The sequence below is a fragment of the Tiliqua scincoides genome, chromosome 3 (genome assembly GCF_035046505.1).
Source record: "Tiliqua scincoides isolate rTilSci1 chromosome 3, rTilSci1.hap2, whole genome shotgun sequence".
In the NCBI taxonomy this organism is placed as follows: domain Eukaryota; kingdom Metazoa; phylum Chordata; class Lepidosauria; order Squamata; family Scincidae; genus Tiliqua; species Tiliqua scincoides.
The window spans coordinates 35,508,875-35,535,626 of record NC_089823.1 but is presented as its reverse complement, the minus strand read 5'-3'; the positions used below and the strand labels follow the sequence as shown (position 1 = coordinate 35,535,626).

At 43.3% G+C, this 26,752-nt stretch overlaps 1 protein-coding gene and 1 pseudogene across 1 annotated transcript in view; both read left to right on the top strand.

Moving 5' to 3' along the window:
• COL8A1 (collagen type VIII alpha 1 chain) overlaps positions 1–26,752 on the top strand; it is a 92,996-nt gene that overhangs the window by 9,362 nt on the left and 56,882 nt on the right. The gene's annotated exons all lie outside the window — the stretch shown is intronic.
• On the top strand, positions 20,408–20,524 carry LOC136646528 (5S ribosomal RNA; annotated as a pseudogene).

Below are 26,752 nucleotides of genomic sequence, written 5' to 3'. Positions count from 1 at the left end.
TAGTTGTTGTTGGTCACTGGCTTTTAAAGTGGATTCTAAACATTCATGGTGGACTATATTCTATCAGTGGTTATTAACCATGATGGCTATATTGAACCTCAAGATGCAGGGGCAGTATGTCACTGAGTACTACATGCAGGGGACCAATAGCAGGGGAGGGCACTGATGTTCATCCATTGCTTGTGGGAAATATTAACTGCATTTATTTTCTGGCCATTATTATTCATTACATGTCATGGCTATTCATATCTCTCAGCCTCACCTACCTCACAGTGTTGTTGTGAAGACAAAAGGATAGCAACCATGCACACCACCCTGAGCTAATAAGAAGAGTGGTATAAAAATGAGGAAAATGTTAGTTAATTAATTAATTAATCATATGGGGTGTAAAAAAATTTATGGGCCCCTGGTGTCAAATGACCTAGCTACACCACTGATGATGAGTATGTGCTATCTCTGACATGTCAAATGTAAGGGAATGGCAACAGAATATAGGTATCTTATTGTCTTTTGTTCTCCCTGACGCATTTGGTTGGCCCACTGGGAGACACAGGAAGCTGGACTAGATGAGCCTTTGGCCTGATCCAGCACGTCTCTTCTTATGTTCTAAACTTGTGGTTGTTTCGTATCTTAACTCATGGTGGTTTCATATGAGTTAACGGTCCTGGATTTCACAAAAGAATATTGGGAATTGTAGTTTGATGAGTCTGCAAGATTGTTAGAGATCCTTGGGCCCCTCAGAGAACTGCAGTTCTCTGGGGAGAAGGAACAGTTATTGAACTAATTTAAGAGCCAGAACAAACATTCATTGATTGCATGGGAATTTACTAACTTAGGATTCATTCTGTGGTTGTTTTTCACTTGAAAATGCACTCAAATAGTCAGAGACTGAGGGCCCAATCCTATCCAACTTTCTAGGGCCGATGCAGCCACAATGCAGTCCCAAGGTAAGGAAACAAACATCCCCTTATCTTGAGGAGGCCTCCATGACAGCTCCCCCCCCCCCACAGGATGCAGTGCACACCCTGTTGGCATGGCTGCATTGGCAATGACAAGTTGGATAGGATTGGGCCCTGAAGTTCCCCTCTGGGAAATCTCAGTCAGGTTCCACTTTTTGTGTTGTTAATTTTTTTTTGCCTCTATGAGGCCATTCTAAAGCCCGCAGAGGCTGTGGATGGATGCGTGCATCCTCTGCGGGCTTCAGAAAGCCCTCCAGAGGCAATCAGAGCTCAGCTCCTGTTGCCTTAAGAAGCTTTAAAGGGAATGAAACCATGGATTTTGGCATCTGCATTTTTTGGTATCTGTGGATCTGAGAACAGAGAACAGATCCTTTATGGATATCGAGGCCCAACCTGCACTCTACTAGTCTTCAACCAGAATTCTCGGGAAGTGGAACATAGGACAGAACAAACTACAGAACAATTTTTTTAAAATCAAATGAGGCTGTTCTGCTTATCTCTAAATATTTCTCAATTAAAAATGGGATCTTTGCAGAGCTAAACTGTTATGTGTACTGTAAAAAAATATACCATATGCCTTGACTTTCTCAAGCTAGGTTGAATCAAGGGCTCTAAGAGTAATTAAAGACATATTTTTACAACTGTGCAGAGACAGAAAGGCATGGAACCCACCAAAGTATATTCAGGGACACATTCTTAAAAAAAAAAATTTTTTTGATTTTACTACTACTACTACTACTACTACTACTACTACTACTACTACTACTATTATATAATCAGGAACACTGAATATTATTGTTATGGATCAGCGTAGAGCAAGGAATTGAATGACATATAATAAAGACTGGTGTAAATTATATGAAGGGTCCCAATAGAATGCACTAAGCCTTTAATCAAGTGGGACCGGAAATATTTAGAACCTTCTAACACATACTGGAGAGCACGTGTGCCTCTGCACAGGTGGTATCAATCTAAAAAACAGGACTTTCAGTTTCAGCACCAACCAAAAAATAAACACACATGCATGTATTTAGGTGTCTGTACTGTACATGGCCAAAGCTTATTTCTCTGTTAGTCAAGGGGACATTCAAAACAGCTGGATGAGCAGACAGTCAGATAGAAAGTATAGCTATTTTGAAAGGGTTAAATTAAAACAGAGCAAGGATTCTTCTGGCAGGGGGCTGCACTGATGTTCTCCTGCTTGTTCTCTGAACTGTTGCAGCTTTCTTGGTTCTGTATTTCTCTTCTGTTGCATGGAAGTCGACTTTTGGCGTAAACACAGAATATACTAGACATCACCTCATAGTAAGTTTTTCCATAAAAAGTAGCAGCAGCCACCACCAGGGCAGACTCAAGATCTCCTGGTGTCCGAGACAGGATTCCAGAGGTTGAACTCATCAGTGCACAAGCTGTTCTCTCCACCTTTCCTTCTCAAAAGGAAGAGAGAAATGGAATGGAGGAGGAAATATGGAGGATCGTGGCGTTCCTTTTTGAATCCATAAGCAGGAGGTGAAGTGGTGGAGGCCCTGCCATTGTCACCCTTGCCAAAGTGCTGCCTGACATGACTGATTCAGCTGGCCTCACGGATGGACTGGCCTTGGCCTCTGTCAGTGTGGCAGTGTGTGCTGCTGAAGTATTCAACTGCACATGGCAGGTGGAAGACCAGGCCTGTTAAGCTTGATGCAGGAGTTGTACCTGATGCAGGAGTTGTACCTAAAAATGTGTGTCATAGCAACTTGCGCAACATCAAGTTGAACTCATTATGAACTCAAAACTCATGAGTTCACCTTATGAACTTGTTATGTACAGCCTACTAGGCGCAAGGGCAATATGACAGTGCCTATAGTGGGTGAATCAGGCCTGCCCCCACTAGAACATGCCCAAGCTCTTTCCTTTCAGTCATTGCTTGATAACCGTTACTAGGTATCGCATCATGCAGTACCATTTCCAGTGGAAATGGAAAAGGTGCAAAAGAGAGCGACTAAGATGATTACGGGGCTGGGGCACCTTCCTTATGAGGAAAGGCTATGGCGTTTGGGCCTCTTCAGCCTAGAAAAGAGACGCCTGAGGGGGGACATGATTGAGACATACAAAATTATGCAGGGGATGGACGGAGTGGATAGGGAGATGCTCTTTACACTCTCACATAATACCAGAACCAGGGGACATTCACTAAAATTGAGTGTTGGGCGGGTTAGGACAGACAAAAGAAAATATTTCTTTACTCAGCATGTGGTCAGTCTGTGGAACTCCTTGCCACAGGATGTGGTGCTGGCGTCTAGCCTAGACGCCTTTAAAAGGGGATTGGACAAGTTTCTGGAGGAAAAATCCATTACGAGTTACAAGCCATGATGTGTATGCGCAACCTCCTGATTTTAGAAATGGGTTATGTCAGAATGCCAGATGCAAGGGAGAGCACCAGGATGAGGTCTCTTGTTATCTGGTGTGCTCCCTGGGGCATTTGGTGGGCCGCTGTGAGATACAGGAAGCTGGACTAGATGGGCCTATGGCCTGATCCAGCGGGGCTGTTCTTATGTTCTTATGAAATGGAAGTGTGCTGTACTATGTGGGGAAGTGGTTTATGCCCTGAATCCCTGATAGTCATACAAAGGCAAACCCATACCACCCATCTTTTTCCCCTCAGTGAGTTTGAGTCCCTGCCAGGTTCATAGAAATTCAACCAGGAAAATAAATTCTGAAGAATGGATGTTTCCTTTAACCAAGTAACATAATGTAACCGCATCAGCAGCACATGCCCTATGAATTGCCTGGCTGCTTCTCTGACATTATAGAACATTTGTAATTAACACCAGGTGACTTGGCAGAGTTTCATGAGCAACAAGAAGGGTACAGAAAGAGAGAGAGAGAGAGAGAGAGAGAGACTGGCTCCTGGAAAACCACCTGTGAATCATCAGAACCTTTCTTGAATAAACTTGGTTATGTTTGTGATAGTGTTTCACAGTAATTTTATATCTTCCTTTTCATTCTCATCTGTGATGCTGGGAAGACTCAGAAAGTGGATGTATTTGAAGGAAGGGGCCTGAAACACCAGCAGCACACACCAGCTGAGCCTTGGAAATCTAACTACAGTATTCAGAATCAGGAGCTGGATGTTCAACCACCTGGAATTGTCTTAAGAACCTTTAAAATGCAATAAGTGTAGTGTTGTTCTTTTTTACTGTTTATTTTCTGAGCCTGATGAATAAACTGTCCTTTTGGTTTCCCTTGAAACCATATGGACTACAGTCCTCAAAAGGGGGGGGGGGAGGAATTGATATTCTTATGATTCAAATGAATCTTCTGTGACTTAGGTCAAATCTAGTTCTCAGTATAATCAGTTAAACATAATTATGAGGCATGGAGTTTGTGGAGTGTCTTGTTCATGGATCTTAAGGTCAAGGCCAGAGGTTAAAAAACAACAACTCCACAATTGAATTATTGCAGTGACACAGTTGAAATGTTTCAGGAAAAATACTCTTGCATGTTTCTGTATTATTTGCAGTAGTTTTGAAAATAACAGACTGCCAAAGACCTTGGTGTGATTTTAATGGAAACAACACTCCTAGCCTAAGCTCTTTGGCATCTAGGAAAATTATGGTCTCATGACAAATAATATTTGCAAGGGAGATGGTGAAAAAGACAGTAAAATGTAATAGTATAAATAAAAAATGAGCAATGTATTGTGGCTTGATTAAACCCCCTCCCCCATCAAGCTTTTCCAATTTACAGAGAGTATGTGTGGTAAGGTTAATTTATCCTGAACTATGTAGCATATAATACTATGTAAACTGCTTAGTGAACTACACCTGTTGAAAAGTGGCATATAAATCTTCTCCTCCTTAATAATAATTAATTAATTAATTAATAATCCAACTCACTGCTGCAGTATCTCTATATGAGATGTTCAGTTTCAGGAGATAGATCATTGTCACCTTGATCATTGTCATCTAGTTTCCAGACATTAAACTTCAAAATAAAAACATCCACAAAGATAAACTATGCCCCTGTGCAAAACAAATATATGGTTCAAGATGGTTCCTAACCTCATTTTCCAAACTTTACTTCTTTTCTGCATTACTTTCAGTTCCTGCTTTAAAATGCACCAGTCACTCAGAAGATCACTAGGTCACAGGGCATGGTCTCAGGGTGCATGATGTAGACAACTTTCTAACAGCCCAATCTTAAAGGTGGTGTCGTTGGTACCACCAAAGCAGCTACCACTGCATCCTGCAGCCCCATGGCAGCAGCCAAAGGTCTCCATGTGAGAAGGGAACTTTCGCCCTCTTCCCCTAGGGCAAGCTCCAAGCCCTGCAATGGGGCTTCTCGAGTCTGTGCTGGCTATTTTGCCGGCCCAGATTTGAGAGACTCTGTGTTGGGCCTTCCAGCCCACCATGGAATTCAGAATCCGACAGAGTTCATATTTTTCCAAATTATGGATTCATAGCATTAATACAATATGCAGGCTTACCCTTGGAAATTCAATTTTTTAGCCATTCAGAGATATCAACATCTTTGTTAGCAATTTCACTTCTTAGAGATTTATAATCCAGCATGTGGGCACATAAAAAACCTTTATTTGACTTTCCCTTTTTCATCTTCAAAGAGGAAGCACTGCATGACCAGATGTCTTTTATGTTGGACATCCAGATTCAAAACTCTTGGCCCTTCCTCTGTCTTGCTCAAAAGGATAATAATTACCCTTTAAGAAAGCATTCTTCCCTTAGGAAAGACTATAAAACAGACAATGGCAGTACAATGTAGCTAGTAGAATTTATGTTGGCTTGTCACTCATCTTGCTGTATCTGTTCTAAAGTCAATCCCATTTCTTAATCTGCCTTGCATCTGATTCCATCACTCACAGCCCAATCCTATCCACTATTCACGACCACAGGAACTTGTGTTCTGCCATTGTAAATGTAATAGTGCCACTGTAAATGGTGTGCTGCTACCACACATGAAGAAGTCACCGGGCAGATAGCCAGCAGCTCTGCACACCTGCCATCAATGGATCCAGCCTGCACCAGTAAGGGTAGGCTATGGGTGATTCAGGGAGATTTGAAGTGGGCAGAGGGCAGTTTGGGGCTTGGGGGTGACTCTCAGCAGCAGTGACTTGTACCAGGATGCTATCCCTCTTTTGCTGCCCAACATGCCCCCTTCCTCTCCTCAGATTTACATCAGCAAAATAGCTGGCAAGGGTCTGAAGATACCAATTTCTAACAATGTTGCCTACTGAGAAGTAGCAAATTTTTTACTTACCTCAAATTGGCTTTCTGGTTGCCAGCCCCCCGCTATAGTATGCAACACACTCTGTTTGTGCTGCTCCATGCTATGGAGTGGTAAGGACTGGGCTGTTACTTCATTGAACTCTAATTCTGATTTGTCCCAGTGGAAGTCACAATGTAGGGTGTACAACCATAGAAATCCAGAACCTCTCATTCCAGTATGTTGATGTTGAAATTTTGGCTCAAATTAAACATTGGTCTAAATTTCTTTTGCTCCATTTGTCTCTCAGGTATAGTACAAATTGTCAAATCATTGAAGTAACTAAGGTTAGAACTACACATGACGTGCAAATGAGTATTACAAACCCTCGACAACCCCAACTTGCAAGAAAAGAAATATCAAGAAGGGACATTTTGGAATGTGCTTTTGGAAATCTTCATAGAGGGGAAGTGAAGAAGTGGCAGGTGGGGAAAGGGTTCAGTGTGTGTTATGTGTGTGCATATAAGGGACTTGCTCCGGCCTAAGTGTGCCATTGTGGGCCCTGGGGACGGTGAGTTTGCACCGGTCAAACTCAGCTGGCACAGAGGTCTGGAGAGTGCAGGGAGGAGGCAGGGAGGAAGCGGGAAGAAGGCATTTCAGGATGGAGGGAGGGCAGGTGGTCCTGGGAGTAGGTGGGGAGCGGGAGGCGGGGCTGGGACTGGCAGTTACACCGGATCCCAACCTCGTTCCCTGAGCAGCACGGAGCAGCTCCAAGCCATTATGTTCTCCTCAGACTTGCATCTTCTCCTGAGGTGGCGCAGGTCTGAGGAAGAGTTTCCCTTGCCTCCGGTAAGCTGATTCTGGCCCCAATCTTGCACTGGATACAGCACAGGCCTCCTGTCCTGCCTATTTCCAGCACAAGTTAGGATTGCGCTGTAAATGTCTAGTTTGGCCTTTAGATATGGAGAAATATGTAAAAGAGTGGTGGGTGTAGTACAAAAACAGCTAACTTAGGGTGCAATCCTAACCCACTTTCTAGCACCGACATAAGGGCAATGCAGCTCTTAAGTTAAGGGAGTTAACTTAGAGTTAAGGGAAAGTAACTAAGAGTTACCAGAAAAAACATTACTTTGAGGAGGCTTCTGTGAGTGCCACTCAACTACAGGATGAAGCACACATCCCATTGGCACTGCTCTGCCAGTGCTGGAAGGTTGGTTAGGTAGGTTGGTCCTAATCTTAAAAAATAACCCTAACCTTAATAAATTAGTCATATCCAGTCAGTGCCGCTCAATGTTGACAATACCAAGTTATATGGACAAAAAGTTTGACTCAGTATAAACCAGCTTCCTATGTCATGGTTTGTGTTTAAGGGCTCTTCTATGGGTGAGATCTCTTCATGTTTCAGGGTGGAACATTCACTCAGCAGGATGTTCTACCTTTTTCCATTCGAGGTGCTTACCTTCTATGGGGCAGGAACTACAGCCATAGCAGCCAACTGTTGGATCATCCTTTTTCAGGGGTGCCTTTAGCAGGTGGATCTTGAACATGTAGAAAATGTAGCATTGTTCTCCATGTGATGAAAACCTTCACCTGCTAATTCCTGTAAATCTAACTATTCTTAAAAGACACCCTGGTTGGGGCAGTGCAGAGGCTGGCAACACTAGCTACAGCAATGTCTCCTTTTGCCACCCAGCAGTTAACCTCTAATTTCCCCATTGCTTCCAGGCAGGCAGCAAATTTCCTCATCCCCTTCCCTTCCATCCTTCCCACACACCCCCATGCTCATTGGCATTTGACCATAGAGAAAGCCTACTCTATCCACACAGCCAAGTCATTGTGTAAAGGTCAAAGGAGCCATCCCTAACTCCTTGTCTTCTCATGGAATCTGCCTTCAAACATATTCGTGACAAATTCCTACCATTGATATCTCAGAGATCTGTTTAGAAGGAACTGCAAGTAGGGTCAGCTTGTTCATGACCTGTGAGATTTAAGGATGGAAAAGGCACATTAGATCATCTTGCCTCCCTGCCAAGAGCGGCATTGTTTCTTGCAGTACTTAGTTTTATGAGTCCCAAGAGAGGAGAGAGAGTCTCACACTTCCTTTGGAAGACTATTGCACAGCCAAATGCAGCCAGGGACTTTTCTTGGTATTTGGTCTAAAATTTCATTCTAGTCACCCTCTAGTGGTGAGACTCACTTCTCAACATCTGTGTTTCCATTTTACGCCTGACTGTATATGTCAGAGGCCACAAAACCACCTCAGGCAACTTTCTGTGGGATGCAGTTCTATGTACAAGTACCTGGGAGGAGTAATCACCATCGAACCCACTAGGACTTACTTCTGAATGAGTACTGTATGTGTAGGATTTCTCTTGGTTATGCTGTTGGTCATAATGGTTGGTTATGCTGTAAAATGGCCCAAGGAATCCTTATATCTAACCAACTTTTCTTGTGTACTTAATATAGACAGACTCAAATACCTGCCTTCATGCAATATTTTCATTTGTGGTACAGATGCAACCTCAAGAAGATATGAAGAGAGAGGTGTAACAACAAGATTACTGGATTTTATTATTTATTTTTCACATTTTTAAATATGGAGGAGCTCTTCCTCCAAGGAGCTCAGGGTAGTGTACATAGATCCTTCCCTCCTTTTGTCCTCACAGCAACTCTGTGAGGTAGGTGAGGCTGAGAGAGAGAGCAAGTAACTGACCAAAAGTCACCCTCAACCAGGAAGCTTCATGGCGGAGCAGGGATTTAAACCTGGATCTTCCAGGTCTTAAGTTCACCCTTGGATGTCAAACTCCTTAGAGCTTGAGACCCGAGGTAAGTGTGTGGGGGAGAGGGGCTGTGATATGTTCTCCAGGATTGCACTGCTGCCAGGGATGGAAGGGATTTTTTTTACTTACCTTCATGCTGGAGTCCTGGGGGGTCCGAGGAGCTGTCGACAGGACTCGCCGCGCCTCCTGACATCTAAAAATAACAAAAAATGGACACTTGCAATTTTCATCATGAAACCGGAAGTGCCCTTTTTGTTGTTATTTTTAGATGTTAGGAGGTGCCTGCATTTTTTTTTTTCTGTTAGCAGGATCAGGGAGCCCTGCGGAGGGCTCCCCAGACACCCCAAGACTTTGGTGCTTGCTGGAGGTAAGTAAAAAAAGAAAGAAAACAGTCCCTGGCAGCAGCAAGATCCTGTGAATCGCATTGCTGCCTTTCTCTTTCTCCTTTCCCCTGTCCCTTAAGGCAGGGCTTATCAGGCTGGGGTGTTGCGACTCCCCAATTTGAGAACCTCTGCATTACTACACCATCCTGGCTCTATAAATGAGCCTATCTGTAACAGTAGAAGCATTTACCCAGTCTGGGGACTTTCAAAGGGTCTTGTCACCTACACACAAATATCTAAAGACAGCATTCTTGAACAAGTTCCCATATACAGGTCTCTGCATTATTTTCCTCCCCCTCATAAGACTTTTCCCACAGTTTCTGCAAGATGTTTGTTCTCAAAAGCAACCAAAGTTCAATTAACTTTGTTTTTTAAAAATTTGTATCATTTTTTCCCCCGAACACAGTAAGCATCATCACAAAGACAGGAAACTTTAGATGTTGATAAAAAGTTCTGGAAAGCTTGTAGTAACATTTTGAGAACTATTTGCAGTATAATTGTATTCCTCACAACTTTGCAGTGGTGTTGGTGTCGCTAGAGGGTGCAGCGGGTACGGGCCACACCAAGTCACACGCATTCTGGATGTGACACCACTACTCGTCAACATTTTTAAAATCTCGGTATTTTCAACTAATTCAATTGTGTTATATATACATCAATCAATTTGTAATTTCATGCAGGATGCAATGAAACAAACCACACTGAAATATCTCTATTCTATCAAAAGTTATAGCCAAAAAACCAGCAGGACGGGGTGATGGTACATCACCATGTCCACTGCCCAGGGCATTGCCCCATCAACTGCATGGGAGGAGGTCCATAATAGGGTTGATGTGCTGGCCTCCCATACTGGGTGATGCAAACTCTAGTGACACCACTGCAGCTTCACCTAATCCAAAAGTCCATTTTGATTATGGGCATGATAATGACATTTGTGGAGAAAGCGATCTGTAGATGGGAGACAGACAAACCTCTGCCCACTATGCTAGATGGCTACTCTTAGAGCACATTGGTTCTGCAAAGGGAACTTTTACTCCTACCGCCTAATTTTATGCATCCTTACTCAGAAGTGTCTTCCATGGGACTTGGGGCCCATTCTTATGCTTATGGCTGTCTATGTGTTTATGTTTTTCATGCTATGATATTCAGTGAACCCTGCTTTATTTGCATAAATGAATCAATACAATGAACACTGGACACTGGAAGAACCATGGACTCTCCATATTAAAATAAGGTTTACTATATGAGAAGTTCTGCTCTTTACAATAAGTATGCACTGCTGTGACCAGGGAGAGAAAAGGAAGAGGGAATGGCGGATAGTTAGTGTATGACCGAATGGCAAAGTAGGAGGAGTTCCTTGCACCCTTCTTCCTTGCCTGGCAGTGGCACCACAGCAGAGCCAGTGACAGCACCTCCCTTTCTGGGATGGCTGCAGCAGGGCTATTGTGAACACTGGAAAGAACTGAGAGGGAACAGGCTGAGTGAGACGCAGCGTTGTGGGTGGCTTTACTTTCTGTGTTGCGAGTGTGGTTTGAGAATGTTCAAGCCTTGAGATGGAGAGATTCAAAATATCATGGGGGGGGGTGATAAGAGTCAACCTGAGAGGGGAAGGGATAACTTCAAAGCAGCTGGGCCAGCACAGGAGGAGGAAGGCCAAAGGAACGCTCCGATCAGTTGAACGACTTCCGAAGTTCTGGAAATAATGACCAAAAATCTATGTATTATTGGGTTCTCATTACAATATTTTCATGATATGATACGAGTCCCTGGAATGAATTAGTACTGTAAACTGGTAATCCACTGTATATCAATGGTATGTTTTTAACAAATAGTTAGTAATAACATTTATTTTTCTTTTAAAAAAAAAAGAGAGACAAAAACGAAGTAATACTGGCTAATTAGTCAGCAGAGTTTTTTTAATGTCATCATAATTCTTTTTAATACAAGAATTGAAGAAAAATGTGTGCATTTTTCACACATGTGCATGCATCAAACAAGGAAAGCATACTGGTTCTGGGGAATAGTGTTTAACCAACTGGAATAGCTCAGTAGTTGAAGGGCAACCAGGTGGAAGTGCTTTTCATCAAGGCAGCTTCTCTTGGCAAGATTGTCTAATGACTGTGGAACCAGAGAGAGGTTCAATAGTTTTGTCTAGTGCAATCTTCCCACTGTCAAGGTGGATTGCATTCCCTGGAATATGTTACCATGAAGTTTCTAGCTTTACTACAGCATCAGATACATGTGTTGCATGCTTTCTGGCCAAGTCATGTATCTTTCCACTGGCTGGGATGAGCGTGAGCCACTCTGCAATCTGATTCTGCTAGAGATCTCTCCAGAATCAACATAATTGGCAGCCCAATCCTATCCAGTTTTCTAGTGCTGGTGCTGCTGTGCCTATGGGGTATGCACTGCTTCCTATGGTGGGGCAGCAGTCACAGAGGCCCCCTTAAAGTATGGGAACATTTGTTCCCTTACCCCGGGGCTGCATTGCCGTTGTGCTGGTGCTGGAAAGTTGGATAGGATTGGGCTGTAAATTATTTAGCTCACTATCATTAATGACATTGACTTAAAACAGACCTATGAGTTATGCTTCTGTGAAAAGCTGTTGGAAAATATAGACAGGGCAACCTTGTACATTTATAGAACTATGTAAAGAAGAACATGCAAAATAATTTGTTGCTCATCTCATGACATAATTACGCTGTGAACTTCTCAAAGTTGCAGTCCTAAACATCTTTACAGTCTGGTGGGACTTATTAATGGTAGGCTGGACAAGACATAAAGAAATGCCCTATTAAAAATGTTGTCTCCATTGGCCTCATTGGGGATCATGACCTGAATGGTGTAATAAGTAGGGCTGTGGCATCTTGTAGTCATTGGATTGTATTCCATTTGTATGGAGGAACTTCAAGTCTGCAGACTCTCCTTTCCATGACTGGAAGGAGAATGGTGCACATGCAAGAGGTACTTCCATGAGTAGAAGGGTCTCTGCATAAGTGGCACTCTCCTTCCCTTTGCAGAAAGAGATTGTAGCCATGGAGTGATTCTACCCAAACAGTTGGGGAACAGCCCAATGAACTCTATGATGTTTACAGCCTAATTCTATGATCCAGCTTCACAGCTGGAGCGAATGTTCCAGCCGCACAGTCCAACCTATGGCATTGTGAAATGCAACTCCAAATAGTGCACAACTGGGCTGCTGCAAGAAATGGCAAGCAATGCCTGCTGCATGACCATGGCCTACCTGGAGTCCCTGGCTCCAGTGAGCAAGCAGCAGGGGTAGGCTATGGGCAGGGAGAGGGAAGGAGTGGGAGGACTGGGGGCATGACAGGACAGGGGTGGGGAGGAAGTGGGAGGGGCTGGATCAGCAATGGTGCATGCCAGATTTTATACCCTCTGCTTTAAACCTCTCCACCCTTCTTCTCTCCTTGAGCACTCTCCAGTATAAGTGGTTTATGACCAAGGAGGGGCCCTTACTTGTCAGGTGCTGTAAATGCCAGTCAGATGCCAGGCCCAGGCAAGAGGATGACGTGCCGTCGCTGGGGGTGAGACTGCCTAGTGGCAATGCGGCCTCTGGAGGGTGGGGGGAGAGGGCTGAACAGAACTGAGGGGAGGAACCGGGATGGAAGGGGGTGAGATCAGCAGAGTTCTGCCGGAAGGCCCAATATGGAGTCTCCCAAGTCTGTGCTGGCAAATTAGCGGGCGCAGACTTGAGAAACGTCATTGTGGGGCTTGGAGCTTTCCCCAGGGGAAGGGAATGAAAGTCTCCCCCAGGAGATCCTTGGCTGCTTTCCAGTGCCCGCTGGATATAGCAGTAGCCACTTTGGTGCCGCTGCTCAGGAAGGTGCTGGGAAGTTCAGAATTGAGCCCTTAATCTACACTGATTTGCATAAAAATAAAACAATATTTGTGAAAGAAGATTAGATTACGCAAGCGAACGTGTGAGTTTTTCTAAATGAGTTTTAGAGTGTGTGAGTTTTTCTAAAAATAATTAACTTTTAAAAAAATCTGCATCTGCATCTTCTTCTTGGAGGGCCATATCTTTTGTGATTATGAGTTTGTACCAAAGAGCTTCAGTACTTGAGCTCTAAAGGAATCTGTGCAACACATTTAACAAATTTGTCCCCCAAGAGCTGGGGGCCTAGGACCCGGGGAACCTGGCAGTCAGTGGCAAAGCAACAGCAAAAAGCTGTTGGCAAGTGAATTCCATAATCTACTGTTAGTTCAAAAACTCAATTTATTAAACACAATAAACACATAGTCCAGTGTTATGCCAATTTAATTATACAATTGTGGAGATTTAATGCTCCCACTGAATTTTTATGGCCTTAGGATTATGAATAAAATCCAGACAAATTCTGTTTCTGATTTGGACTTGATGATAAAAATGAAGTAATAAGAATTTAAATGAGTCACAACTTGGAGAAAGAGAAAATGAATTACTAAAATCCTACAGAAGTTTGTTAGTGTGTTTGGGGGGGAAAAAACACAAGAGCTCTTAAAAAACAGCCATCTGATTCCATACTGTATAGACCAATCACTGAATGGTAATTCAGTATTTCCAAGAAATTGCAACAGAAATAATGTGACTCAAAAAGAAGCATACTAGACATTAATCCCATTGACAGAGCTTCCCTTCAAGGGCAAATAATATTGCACAGAGTCTGTTCCAGACTAGGATTATTGCAGCAGCTGAGTTTTGTTTAAAGAACCCTTGCTCACTCTGTGGTCACAGTATGAACCAGTTCTCCTGAAGCTACTATTTAGGAAAAAATTTTAAAGCATGCAAGGGCCAATCACATGTAGTTCAGCCCTCCAGCTGTTGTTCCATCTAACTCAGTATCATCCAAATTGACAGGCAGCAAAAGCCCTCTAAGGTTTCAGCTGGGTCTTTCTCACCCCAACCTGGAGATCCCAAGGATTGAATCCCAGGGATTTTACATGCCAAACATGTGCTCTCCCACTGAGCTACAGTTCCATCCTGGGACCTGCTAAAAACATTTCTTGTTAACCACAGTCCAGCTGCTTCAAATCAATGAAGGGATTCCTCAGAATTCTTTAGGTAGTCTTCCTTTTGACCTCTGATTATGAGATTGTATAGGAATACTACCCCACATGGCTTAGTGTAGCCAACAGGTCTTCAATCATGCTCTTGAACATTGGTTCCCAGCTTGTGGTCTGCAGTCCACAGGTGTTCTGCAAGAACATAAAAATTGGTCCACAAGGTTTCACACACACAAAATTAAAGATTGCTCTTCGTTAATTTTAATAAGTGCTCCCATGATCTTTCCCACCTGTGCCTCACTAGCCTTTTTTCCTGCTCTGTTGGGGAGAGGATACCAGCCTTGAGCATTTTGGAAGAAGGGGTGGAGCCTGCAGGAAAGGCTTACAGGAGAGGGAAGGAGTGGAAGAATCCATTGACCAACAGGAAAAGAGTCCTGACACAGTGAGGTGGTCCTGGCACAGCCCATGAGCGGATGAGAACTTGCTGGCTGAAGAGCAAGGGGGGCATGTCCGTGAGTGGGCAAGCGAATAATCCGCCGCCCCCCCCCCCGATGCAAGAGCAGGGAGCACACTGATTCAGATTTTTGCCTCAGTGGTCCATGGTGTCATTAAAGGTTGGGAGCCATTGCTCTTGAAGATGGCATAAGTTCTAAGAAGCAGGCAGTTGTACTTGTATGGGTGTGGATTTACATGGTTGTCTGTGATTCGTTGCCAGTGCCAGTCATTAATGCATACCAAATGATCCAGTTTTGTGAGTCTTTTTCCTCTAGCTTATTTTACACCTTCCAATCCAGGGAGTGGGAGGTGCTCTTGTCTTCTGCTTTGGTCAGTCTTTTGCTTTAGCTTGTGCAGTCAAATATATAAACTGGCCCATTTCTCTTTTATCTGACCCCAGCAGGGGCCATGGACGTCCATCTGTAGCCTCTGCCAGGCTCAGGCTGAGCCTTAGAGGCAAAATATTTGACTTCCTGTTTTTCTGAAAAAAACAAACAAACCAGAAGTGATGTTTTAAATGCCATATAAGGCATTGGGAGACCTGGGGAAGCCCCTAAAACTGTGAAGTAAAACTGCAGATATGCAGGCCCCCTAAAAGTAAGAGAACTTTTGTTTTCCTACTTTGGGGCTGCGTTGTGGCTGCTTCAGCATTGGAAATTGGATCAGATTGGGCCCTTAGAGTCATACAAGCAGTGGGCAGGAAAAGAAATGAGCACATATATCCCAACCCCCTTTCTCTATTCTAAATCCCATAATAAAGCAACCCACTGGTGTCACTGGGGGGGGAGGGGATGCGGGCTGCACCAGGTGACACGCTGGGGGGGACGCACCCTGGGGGGAGGACGCGCTAACATTGCGGGGTTAGGAGCTACCCCGTCATGCCATAAACCATTGGATGTGGAATGGCCAGCAGAGTGCAGTACAAAAAACAGGATTGCAATAGCTCCTTTTGTTCAAAAGTTATGGCCAAAAAACTGGAAGGAAAAAATGCTTGGAGCCCTATGGAAAGTGAAAGTGAGCCGTATCACTCGCACGTTCACTCGAAAGTGAGCACGTTCACTTGCGAGTAGGCATGCTTGCCATAGTCGGTTGGAAAGGGCAGGATGAGAGGAATCAAACAACACTGGAATGGTCTCAATTCAATGAATGCAGCCCAAAAAAACACCCTAGAAGCTCCCCCCTCCCAGCTGCGAGTCTGAGCCCGAAACGAAGCCATGTGGCCGTGTTTACTCACGAGTAGGCAGACTTGCCTTAGTCAAGGCAGGCTGAGAGGCTCCAAGGACGTCAGAATGGTCCTCATCCAATGAGTGCAGCCCCCAAAAACACCGGAGAAGGAGGTTCCTCCCTCCCAGCAGCCTCCCTCCCAGTCTATGGAGCCCTATGGAAAGCAAAGCAGGCTCACAGTCGTGTTTACAGTCACGTTTACTGCCTAGTCGAGTAGGCAGATGTGCCTTGGCTGGTGGTCAGGCCAGGCAAAGGGAATGTGAGGACACCAGAAGGGTCTTGATCCATTGGAGCGCAACATACGGCAGTCGTCCCCCCCCCCTAATTAGGACAAAAAAGCAGCTTGAGCTGGTAAGGGGAAGTTTTCTATTTGGCACTTGCAAAGCCAGGAGGGTCTTTATCTTTATATGCCTGAAACAGAAGAACTTTAAACTGGACACTGGGGAAAGCTGAAGAGCTCACTGATTCTTTTTTGGGAGGTTGTTATTGCAGGCAGACTACAGAGTAAGCTCCATTGACCACTATGGGACTTACTTCAGAGTAGACATGCATAGGATTGGGCTCACAGGCTGCAATCCTACCCACACTTTCCTGAGAGTAAGCCCCATTGACCACTATGGGACTTCAGAGTAGACATGCATAGGATTGGGCTCACAGGCTGCAATTCGACCCACACTTTCCTGAGAGTAAGCCGCATTGACCACAATAGGACTTACTTCAGAGTAGAATCACTTGGTGGAACAGGACTGGCTCCCCCTTATTTAATTATTTTATTTTAATTTAATTATTTATAATTATTTCTTTTAATTTGGTTGATGATGTCACTTCTGGCCATGACATCAGTTCCAATGGGTCCTGGACAGATTGTCATTCTAAACAGTGGGTCCCAGTGCTAAAAGTTTGAGAACTGCTGCAATAAGTTGTTAGTAAGTTGACATGGGGTGTGTGTGTGAGAGAGACTCTACAAGTTTTCAAAATCACTAAAATCAGAATTTGGAGGAATAATCCCATCATGTTATATATCAATCAATGCGTAATTTCATGCAGAATGCAATGAAACAAACCACATCGAAATATCTGTGTTCTAACAAAAGGTACAGCCAAAAACCAGTGGGGGCGGGGCAATGGTACATTACCACACCCACCAGGGCAGTGCCCCGCCCACTACATGGGTGACACGCAGGCCTCCCGTGCTGGGTGACGCGAATCCTAGTGATGCCACTGAAGCAACCATCAGGTTTTTCTAACATACTGAGGTGCAGTCCTTACCTCAGCATCTCTTCTGCTTTTGAAATCAACCTCTTCCCAATGTTTCATTCTGTATGATTGGGACAGTCAGGGCTGGGTTTGAGACAATTGGATCAATTGCGCCCGATTGGAGCCCATGCCCAAAGGCTCCCCACACTAGGGTAATCTTTTTTTTTTTTTTGTATTGGCAACCTTCAGTCTCGAGAGACTATGGTATCGCACTCTGAAAGGTGGTTCTGGCACAGCGTCTAGTGTGGCTGAAAAGGCCAATCCAGGAGTGACAATCCCTTCCACACCGGGAGCAAGTGCAGTCTGTCCCTGGTCTGTCTCCCTGGCTATGGGCCTTCCTTCTTTGCCTCTTTGCCTCAGACTGCTGGCAAAGTGTCTCTTCAAACTGGGAAAGGCCATGCTGCACAGCCTGCCTCCAAGCGGACCGCTCAGAGGCCAGGGTTTCCCACTTGTTGAGGTCCATCCCTAAGGCCTTCAGATTCCTCTTGCAGATATCCTTGTATCGCAGCTGTGGTCTACCTGTAGGGCGCTTTCCTTGCACGAGTTCTCCATAGAGGAGATCCTTTGGGATCCGGCCATCATCCATTCTCACGACATGACCGAGCCAACGCAGGCGTCTCTGTTTCAGCAGTGCATACATGCTAGGGATTCCAGCACGTTCCAGGACTGTTTTGTTAGGAACTTTGTCCTGCCAGGTGATGCCGAGAATGCGTCGGAGGCAGCCCATGTGGAAAGCGTAATCTAGTCTTGCCAAATATACACAACAACATAGCAATGGACAGCTTACACTACATTGCAGGTTTTATAAAGAACAGCAACAATTTTTATGTTCTTCTGAATTCTTAAAATGTCAGTAGTGTTTGTTTATACTGTTTATTATATACTGAAATTTTTTTACAATACTTGAATTACATTTTCAATTTCAAAACCTTTATTGGCATATGTACAAAGAAATCCAAATAGTGGTCTAAGAAAATTATCCACATCATACATTGATGAAGCTCAGCTTCCAGAGACAATTCTTTTATAAACATGGTAAAGAAATTTAGCCATATTAATTGATACTGCCTCATTCCTCCCAGTTAGTAATTGTCTAACAATGTCCATTTTAGATCCATTAAGCGACACTAGAAGAGGGCGTAAACAATGGCTCCTTAGATAGCAGATACAACTTAGTAGAATATGGGGACTCCAAGGAATCTGTGCCACAATGACATGCTTTAGATTGCTTAGCATTAAACCTAGCTTTCATCTCATTTGAGGTAAGGGCATTAAATTTAGCTAGGGAGAACACTCTTCATTCATGCAGATTCCTTAAGAAAGTTAAATAATTACAGGTTGAGAATAATTATTCGCATGGGTTCACTCACATGGATGGCAAAAAACGCACTATAGCAAATCAATTTAAAAAATAAAGTTTCTTTGCTCTGGTGATTTAAAAACAGCCTTGCTGACCTTTGTGATATAAGATAAGAGTCATTAACAAGACAATCCATCAGTCAGTCCTCCTCCAAGAGCTTACAAAGAGCTGAGAGCTTACACTCAGCCCCTCCCTTCACCAATGCAAAGGGATCACCTTTCTTTGTGCTCGGGGAAGGGAGGGGTCCACTGGAGGGAGAAGGACTGATGCATTGTCAGACAGCAGCCCTCTCTCTCATTAAGGAGGCTATTGAGAAAGGATTGTTCAGTTTTTTAAACTGATTTCCCTTCTTCAGGGATCAGCACATTCCTTCTCATTTGCAGGAGCCATTCGTGTTGAGTCAAATCTGTGTATAAAAAATCTGTGTATAAATAGGCTGGACCTGAACTGCTAAAATCAGCCACCCAGAGTAATCCAAAATGAAGCGGGGAACAGGTTTTTTGGGCAACAGCTAGGAGCTCTTGTTTTTCAATGTCCCATATCTGGGTATGAAGGGTCTTAAATGCTATTGTCCATGGCATCATGCCCATCAAATCCAAGGAAAGCCCCAAAGATTGGACTTTCTTACTAAGTAAGATCAGTCCTGGATACTTGAATTACATAATATGTTGATTAATTATAGAACAGTGTAAAATTTATTTCACTTTTTAAGCCCACATTTTGATCACTTTCCTTTCTACCATACAGATATAAAGTCTATGATAAATTTTATTCATATCTCTAAGTTTCTACAGACATTGCTGTGAATCTGGGACGCTGTCAAAAATGTTTCCGGTTGGGCCCCACAGCTCCTAAGGCTGGCCTGGTGACAGTTCTGTGCCTATTTATTTATTTATTCATTCATTCATTCATTCATTCATTATATGGCATATGATACATGGACTTATATAACAATTTAGATCAAATATCTATGTTTGTCCAGCCATTCAAGCACAGAGTTACCTTCATTGAAAAAGTCAGACATTGGGCCAGTATACGCCCTCAGCTTGCAGCCAGACACAATGTGGTATAAGGTTTGGTGGGAAAACCCACAATCACATTGTGGGGTAGATACTAGCCCCCATTTAAACACTGAGTCCTGGCAAACACCATGTAGGGTACGGATCCTGTTCAAAGTTTTCCAGTGCTGGCGAGGTAAGTTGAAACCTGGCACCTTAAGTGTAGATTGTCTATATATCTACCAGTTTCTGGGTGTTGGACTACCCATTTAACTTTCCATTGGGCATTGATGTTGAAATTATTGTGCAGATGTTGTGCGAGTGCCAAAGAAGGCTTCCTGGATTTAAGCCTACCAATTGATAGATGAGGACATTCGGCATGCACTGGTAAAAGTGGGTTGTTGGTGATTTTTCTATATTCTTTCACTAAAGCCTCTTGTCTCTGTAGAGCTGGTGGTGCTATGTGGGGAGCCAACAGATACATGGGTCTTATACAGCTTCTTATGATCATCATGGTTTCATTTAATCTGGCATCAATCTTGCTAGTGTGACAGCTGTTAAGCCACACTGGAGTACAGTATTCTGCTATGGAGTAGATCAATCCTAATGCTGATGTTCTGAGAGTAGTGGCTAAAGCTTCCCATCTTGTTTCTATTAATTTCTGGAGTATGTTGTTCCTGGTATTGATTTTTGTGGCCATGTTCTCGAGGTGTGATTTATAAGAGAGAGTCTGGTCCAAAGTTACTCCAAGAACTGTTACCCTGCACATGCCCGATCTCATCTGATCTCGGAAGCTAAGCAAGGTCAGGCCTGGTTGGTACTTGGATGGGAGACTGCCTGGGAATACCAGGTGCTGTCGGCTTATACCATAGTCTTTCAAGACTGAAGGTTGCCAACCATTTGGATGGGGATTGTAAGGGAGTCAGTTTTATTCTGTGCTTAAATGCATGGCGAGTCAGTTTTATTCTGTGCTTAAATGCATGGCACTGCCACTGTCCTGTCTAGTTTAGCTTTTAGCATAAGACTGCCCTAAGAATCTCATTTTTTTCAGTGCTCAAGGGCAACAGCAATCGACTTTGAAGGAGATGGAAGCCATGCACGTGATTGATGGCAGAAATTCTCTTCTTCAGGAGTGTGCCAAATAAATAAATAAAATCACCCCACTTCAACATTTTTCTTTTTGCTGAAAAGAGTTACTGTAGTGCGCAGCTGGAGCCCCTCAACAACAAGCTGTTGAAGAAGCTGTTTCATTAACCTGCATTTAGCATAGCGAAACCATGATAAAAGTTCATTTTTAAAAGATGAATGGAAAACAGTTGGAGAGGTGACAAAACCTGGAAATGACTGAAGTCAGTCCAATGGATTTCCTCACCTATGTGTTGTTCCAGTCAGTGTACACACACTTCCAGCAGTAAGATCAGTAATTTCTCACTGTCACATCAGAAAATGCCAATAAATCTTAAAAGGAATAGATGTCGTGAGGTATGTTGCCTTTGTTCACTCTCTCATCAAGGTTGCAAATACACTGATGGACAAGGCAGTTAATTATTTACTTATAATTAAGTAAACTGATCTTTGATGGATCCATCAGCATTCCCCAAGAATGCTCAAGGTGATCTATTTAACCAACATTGACAATGTAGCAAAGTTAAAAGATATAAAATTACTTTTAATATAACACACTGCAACAGTTAAAACCAGTTGGAACAGGAACAAAATATATCATTCTTTAAAACCAGAATGGATTTAAGAGGATACAGATTCCTTGGCTTCTTTTCCATTGTGAGTTTTAACTTCCTTTACTGAAATGGTCAGCAGAAAAGGAGTATTCAAGATTTAATTTAAGAATCCGGCCTTAAAACCTTTTCTCAGTATTATGATACAGTATTATGAAAGATTTTGGGAACTGTATTTGTGCTTTAGCATAAAATAGTCACGTAAATGCATAACCTCCCAACTTCTTTTTCTGTCATTGTAATTTCTGTTTAACGTAATATCTATATATATAACCCCTGCTAATTGGGTAAGAGGCACTTTTTCAAGTGGGTGCTCCTCTTTTTTAGCAAGGGGAGAGTAACTGGCCCACCTCACCCCAGCAGTGTCTTTTCCAGTGGCTGTCTGCTGGTGTTCTTTTTGCATCTTTTTAGATTGTGAGCCCTTTTGGGACAGGGAGCCATTAGTTATTTGATTTTTCTCTGTAAACCGCTTTGTGAACTTTTAGTTGAAAAGCGGTATATAAATACTGTTAATAATAATAATAATAATAATAATAATAATAATAATAATAATAATAATAATAATAATAATAATAATAATATATTATACATCTATCTATTTTACGGCTCAGGCCCCATAAAATATCTCCCACTTGGATTTAAAGTGGCCCGGGTTTGGTCACTTTCATGTAACCGGCATCAGTGCTCAATCTGAGTCAAGGCTTTGATTCTCGTCCATACTATGCATCAATCCTAAACACAGGCTGTATGGAGAAGAGTGCCACTGTAGCCAGTTGAGGGATCCTTATATCCCAGGCAGGAAAGGAATCAGCAGCTCATTAACCCCATTTTAACTTGGCAGGAATGCCCTTTTCAACCTGACATGCTGAGATGCTCTTGTACTCTACTCCAGACCCCTATAGCTGGTTGTCCCTGTGTGTGAAGACATAGTATCCAAGGGTAGTATATGTCTATGTGGGTGCAATTTCCTTCTGATTTTCTATTTTTTTCCACTTGGCAAGGGAACCTGAAAAGCTTTACAGCTCTTTGCATCTGACCTTACTGTTGCCACTGCCTTGAATAGTGTTAAGAGTATTTATTATTGGTATGTTGGCAAACTTCAGTCTCGAAAGACTATGGTATCGCGCTCTAAATGGTGGTTCTGGCACAGCGTCTAGTGTGGCTAAAAAGGCCGATTCGTGAGTGACAATCCCTTCCACACTGGGAGCAAGTATAGCATGTCCCTGGTCTGTCTCCCTGGCTGTGGGCCTTCCTTCTTTGCTTCTTTGCTTCAGTCTGTTGGCAAAGTGTCTCTTCAAACTGGGAAAGGCTGTGCTGCACAGCCTGCCTCCAAGCAGAATGCTCAGAGGCCAAGGTTTCCCATCTGTTGAGGTTCATTCCTAAGGCTTTCAGATCCCTCTTGCAGATACCCTTGTAGCGCAGCTGTGGTCTACTCGTAGGGCGCTTTACCTGCACAAGTTCTCCATAGAGGAGATCCTTTGGGATCCGACCATCGCCCATTCTCACGACATCACCAAGCCAACACAGGTGTCTCTGTTTCAGCAGTGTATACACACTGGGGATTCCAGCTTGTTCTAGGACTGTGTTGTTTGGAACTTTGTCCTGCCAGGTGATACCAAGAATGCGTCGGAGACAGTGCATGTGGAAAGCGTTCAGCTTCTTCTCCTGTTGTGTGCGAAGAGTCCATGACTCGCTGCTGTACAGAAGTGTACTCAAGACACAAGCTCTGTAGACCTCAATCTTGGTATGTTCTGTCAGTTTCTTGTTGGACCAAACTCTCTTTGCGAGTCTGGAAAATGTGGTAGCTGCTTTGCCGATGCGTCTGTTTAGCTCGGTATCGAGAGAAAGAGTGTCGGAGATTGTTGAGCCAAGGTACACAAAGTCATGGACAACCTCCAGCTCATGCGCAGAGATTGTAATGCAGGGAGGTGAATTCACATCCTGAATCATGACCTATATTTTCTTCAGGATGATTGTCAGACCAAAGTCTCGGCTAAAACAGTTCATGAGCTGCTGGAGATCTTTGGCAGAGTGGGCCAAATAATAATGATTTATTATTATTAACAGTATAACCCTTGCTAATTAAGAGGCACTTTTTCAAGTGGGTGCTCCTCTTTTATTTAGCAGGGGGAGAGTAACTGCTCCTCCTCACCCCAGCAGTGTCTTTTCTAGTGGCTGTCTGCTGGTGTTTTGCATCTTTTAGATTGTGAACCCTTTTGGGACAGGGAGCCATTAGTTATTTGATTTTTCTCTGTAAACCACTTTGTGAACTTTTGTTGAAAAGCAGTATATAAATACAGTTAATAATAATAATAATAATAATAATAATAATAATAATAATAATATAAAGGCTGCAATCCTATCACACATACCTGGGAGTAAGCTCTACTGATTATAATGGGACTTACTTTTGGGGAGACATGCATAGGATTGGACTTTAAGTCCGTTAAATCAGTATTCGTTCACTTTTTTCAGGAACCTTTAATTTGCTCTCAGTGTGGAAGGAATTGTCACTCCCGAATCGGCCTTTTCAGCCACTAGACACTGTTCCAGAACCACCATTCAGAGTGCAATACCATAGTCTTCTGAGACTGAAGGATGCCAACAACAATCAGAACTAAGCTAGATACACAACTGGATATATATCCTGCTTTTTGTAAGTGTTTAGGACCAAAAGGGAGAGGTTGGGTGGTGACCACAATGCAGTGGGAAGGTTTTCTTAAACCCTTTCCTCTCCCCCACCCAGCATTTTTTCCTGGTTAAAACTGCCCCTCTGAAGTAGCTGTTTGCCTCACATAGCAATACATGCAACTTCCCTTCAAATATGTTGAGGCATTTGTAGGACTGGTCATTATAGCCCAAATAAAATCAAATAAATAAAAACTAAACAGTCAATCTGTAGTGTCTCACTGTCTGAAATAAACCCAGAATATATTCACTTATCAGTGGAAGCAGGATCATTTGTACACACACCTGATATTAAGTTTGCTGTTGAATGTTACAGTTAAAATAGTATTGGAAGCATGAGTCCCAGTAACAGATCCTTGAAATACCAGTACAAGAGCTGCTGTTATTAAAACTAAGCCATGGTGTGGTGGGGGAGGAGTCATTTTAGGACATCCTGTTTGCTCTGTTCCATCTGGAATTCTTTCCTACCCTGTAGGAAATGAACAAGAAATGTTAGCAGTAGGGGTGTGTCCTCTCCTAAAGCAGCACATTCTTTGAAAGTTGCTGCTACCATCCAAGAATCTGGAAGCAGTCAAGTAATCAGCTCCACATTCCGCCAGAACCTGGAACAAGAATTGCAACGGGTGAGCATTGCCTTCAGAATGCCGAGTATGGCATTGCTTCTTGTCACACATACACATTCCCCTCAGACTTGTGTGAAATTCCCTGTTGACTTATATGTCACTTTCATAATTCCCCGAAGACCACATACTATTGCAGAGTTTCAGGGCATGACCTGATCACATCGATGTATTAACTAGTGTTGAATGATGCTTAGAGGATCGTCTGATGATATACCTGTTTCTCAGATTCCAGTTCAGACCAAAAATGTGAGTGGAAGCTTTGTGGCAGTGTTGTCTGTTGAACCTTGACTGTTGACTTCAGGTTTCACAGGTGTTGGTAACTTTACAAATGTATTTATGAGATAACATTCAGCTACCTGGCAAGCTCCTAACACAGGCCTTCTGCAGGATATCTCCTAGCCTATGTGTTAACAAGTGCTCTTGCCCTACATGTTGGGACATACCTGTTTGTGCAAAGTGCTCCCTTTGTGTGGAAAGTCACCTTTCTCCACAGTTCCCATCAGCAAGGCTCCCATGTGTGCATTCCCAGTGTGCAACACATGAGGCCAGAGAGGTGTCTCTCCATGCTGGGCTCCTGGTCATCTGATTTCTGGCCTCCCTGCAGAAGCTTTAATACTTTGGATGGTTTGCTGTGGTTGGCTGTGCTCTCCTGTGGTTGGCTGTGGTAGTCTGTATCCTATGCTCTGCCACTGGAAAATGAGCAGGATGGAGGGAGTAGTGGTGGTTGGGTTTTTCTGCTGTGTTTTTCCTTCCCCACTGTCTCCTATGGCTTTTTTAAAAAAGAAAAACTTCCTAAGCCAGTGCAATGTTTTGCCAATGTTTAAGGTATGTCCATCATCTGAGGGAGTTTAGGATATGTCAGGTGTTGATTCCTCCATAACCCTCCCACATTCCACTCAGTCTCCATCCCATTTTAGAGGCTTACACTAGATGTAGTTGTGCCAGAGCTATGTTGGTGCAAACTTGCACCAGTGTCTGTGGCCAATCTGTCAGTGGAACCAGAGCTACAGCGGTGGAGCATCATCATGCCAGCATCCAAAGGCATGTACTATATCCTATGCCACTCAGATTAGCATTTCACAAGTTGGTTGACACTTTTGCAGCTCTACAGTACCCTTAAGCTGTTTCAACTAGAAGTGTACCCAGAATTCTGAATACGACTATACCTTGGATGTGTATAGGTACATTGCAATACTGACAGTTTGATCTTCAACCCTCTTTCCTAATGATTGCCAGCACGGAATTTGCCTTTTTCGCAGCTGCTTCAGCATGGTTCAAACATTGAACAATCCACCATAACCCCAAGATATCTTTCCAAATTCAACATTTCAGAATTCAGATTCAGATTTCAGAATTCAGAATTCAGACAGTTCAGATTCTGTCTTCAGTGCTCGTACCTTTACAGGTACACTAAAACTCATTGCCCATTCACCCTGTTTAAAGAGGTTCCTTTTGATGCTCCTGTCTGTCTTCCTGAGCTTTTATCATTCTGATAAATGATAAAAGGAGTATTATCTACAAACTTGGCCACTAATCACTTCTAATTCTAGATGTCATCACCAAATTTTAGATGTCATCACCAAATTAAGAACCTTCCTTCATTGTGAGTGTTTATTCCTGCTCTCTGCTTCCTGTTCTTAAGCCATCTACTGATCCATTAAAGCACCCAGCCTTTTAGCCTACCTACTAAGTTTACCCAGGACTCTTTCATGAGGGACCTTACTAAAAGCATTTTGAAAACTGAAGTATACAGTGTTACTGAGAGCATGTGACTCCCTTATTAAAGCAGCTTTATTGGCTTCTACTCTGTTTCCAGGCTCAGTTTAAAATCTTGGTCATTACCTTTGAAGTCCTAAATGGTTTGGGCCTGGGATATCTAAAGGGCTGTCTCCTCCCATATGAACCTGCTTTTTCACTAAGATCTTCTGGAGACTCTCCTTTGTGTCCTGCCAACATCTGAGTTGCATTAGCAGCCCTCCACCATCTCAACTGATACCTACTATAGCATGGGAAGAATAAGAAACAAAGAGAGCTACTTAGCCT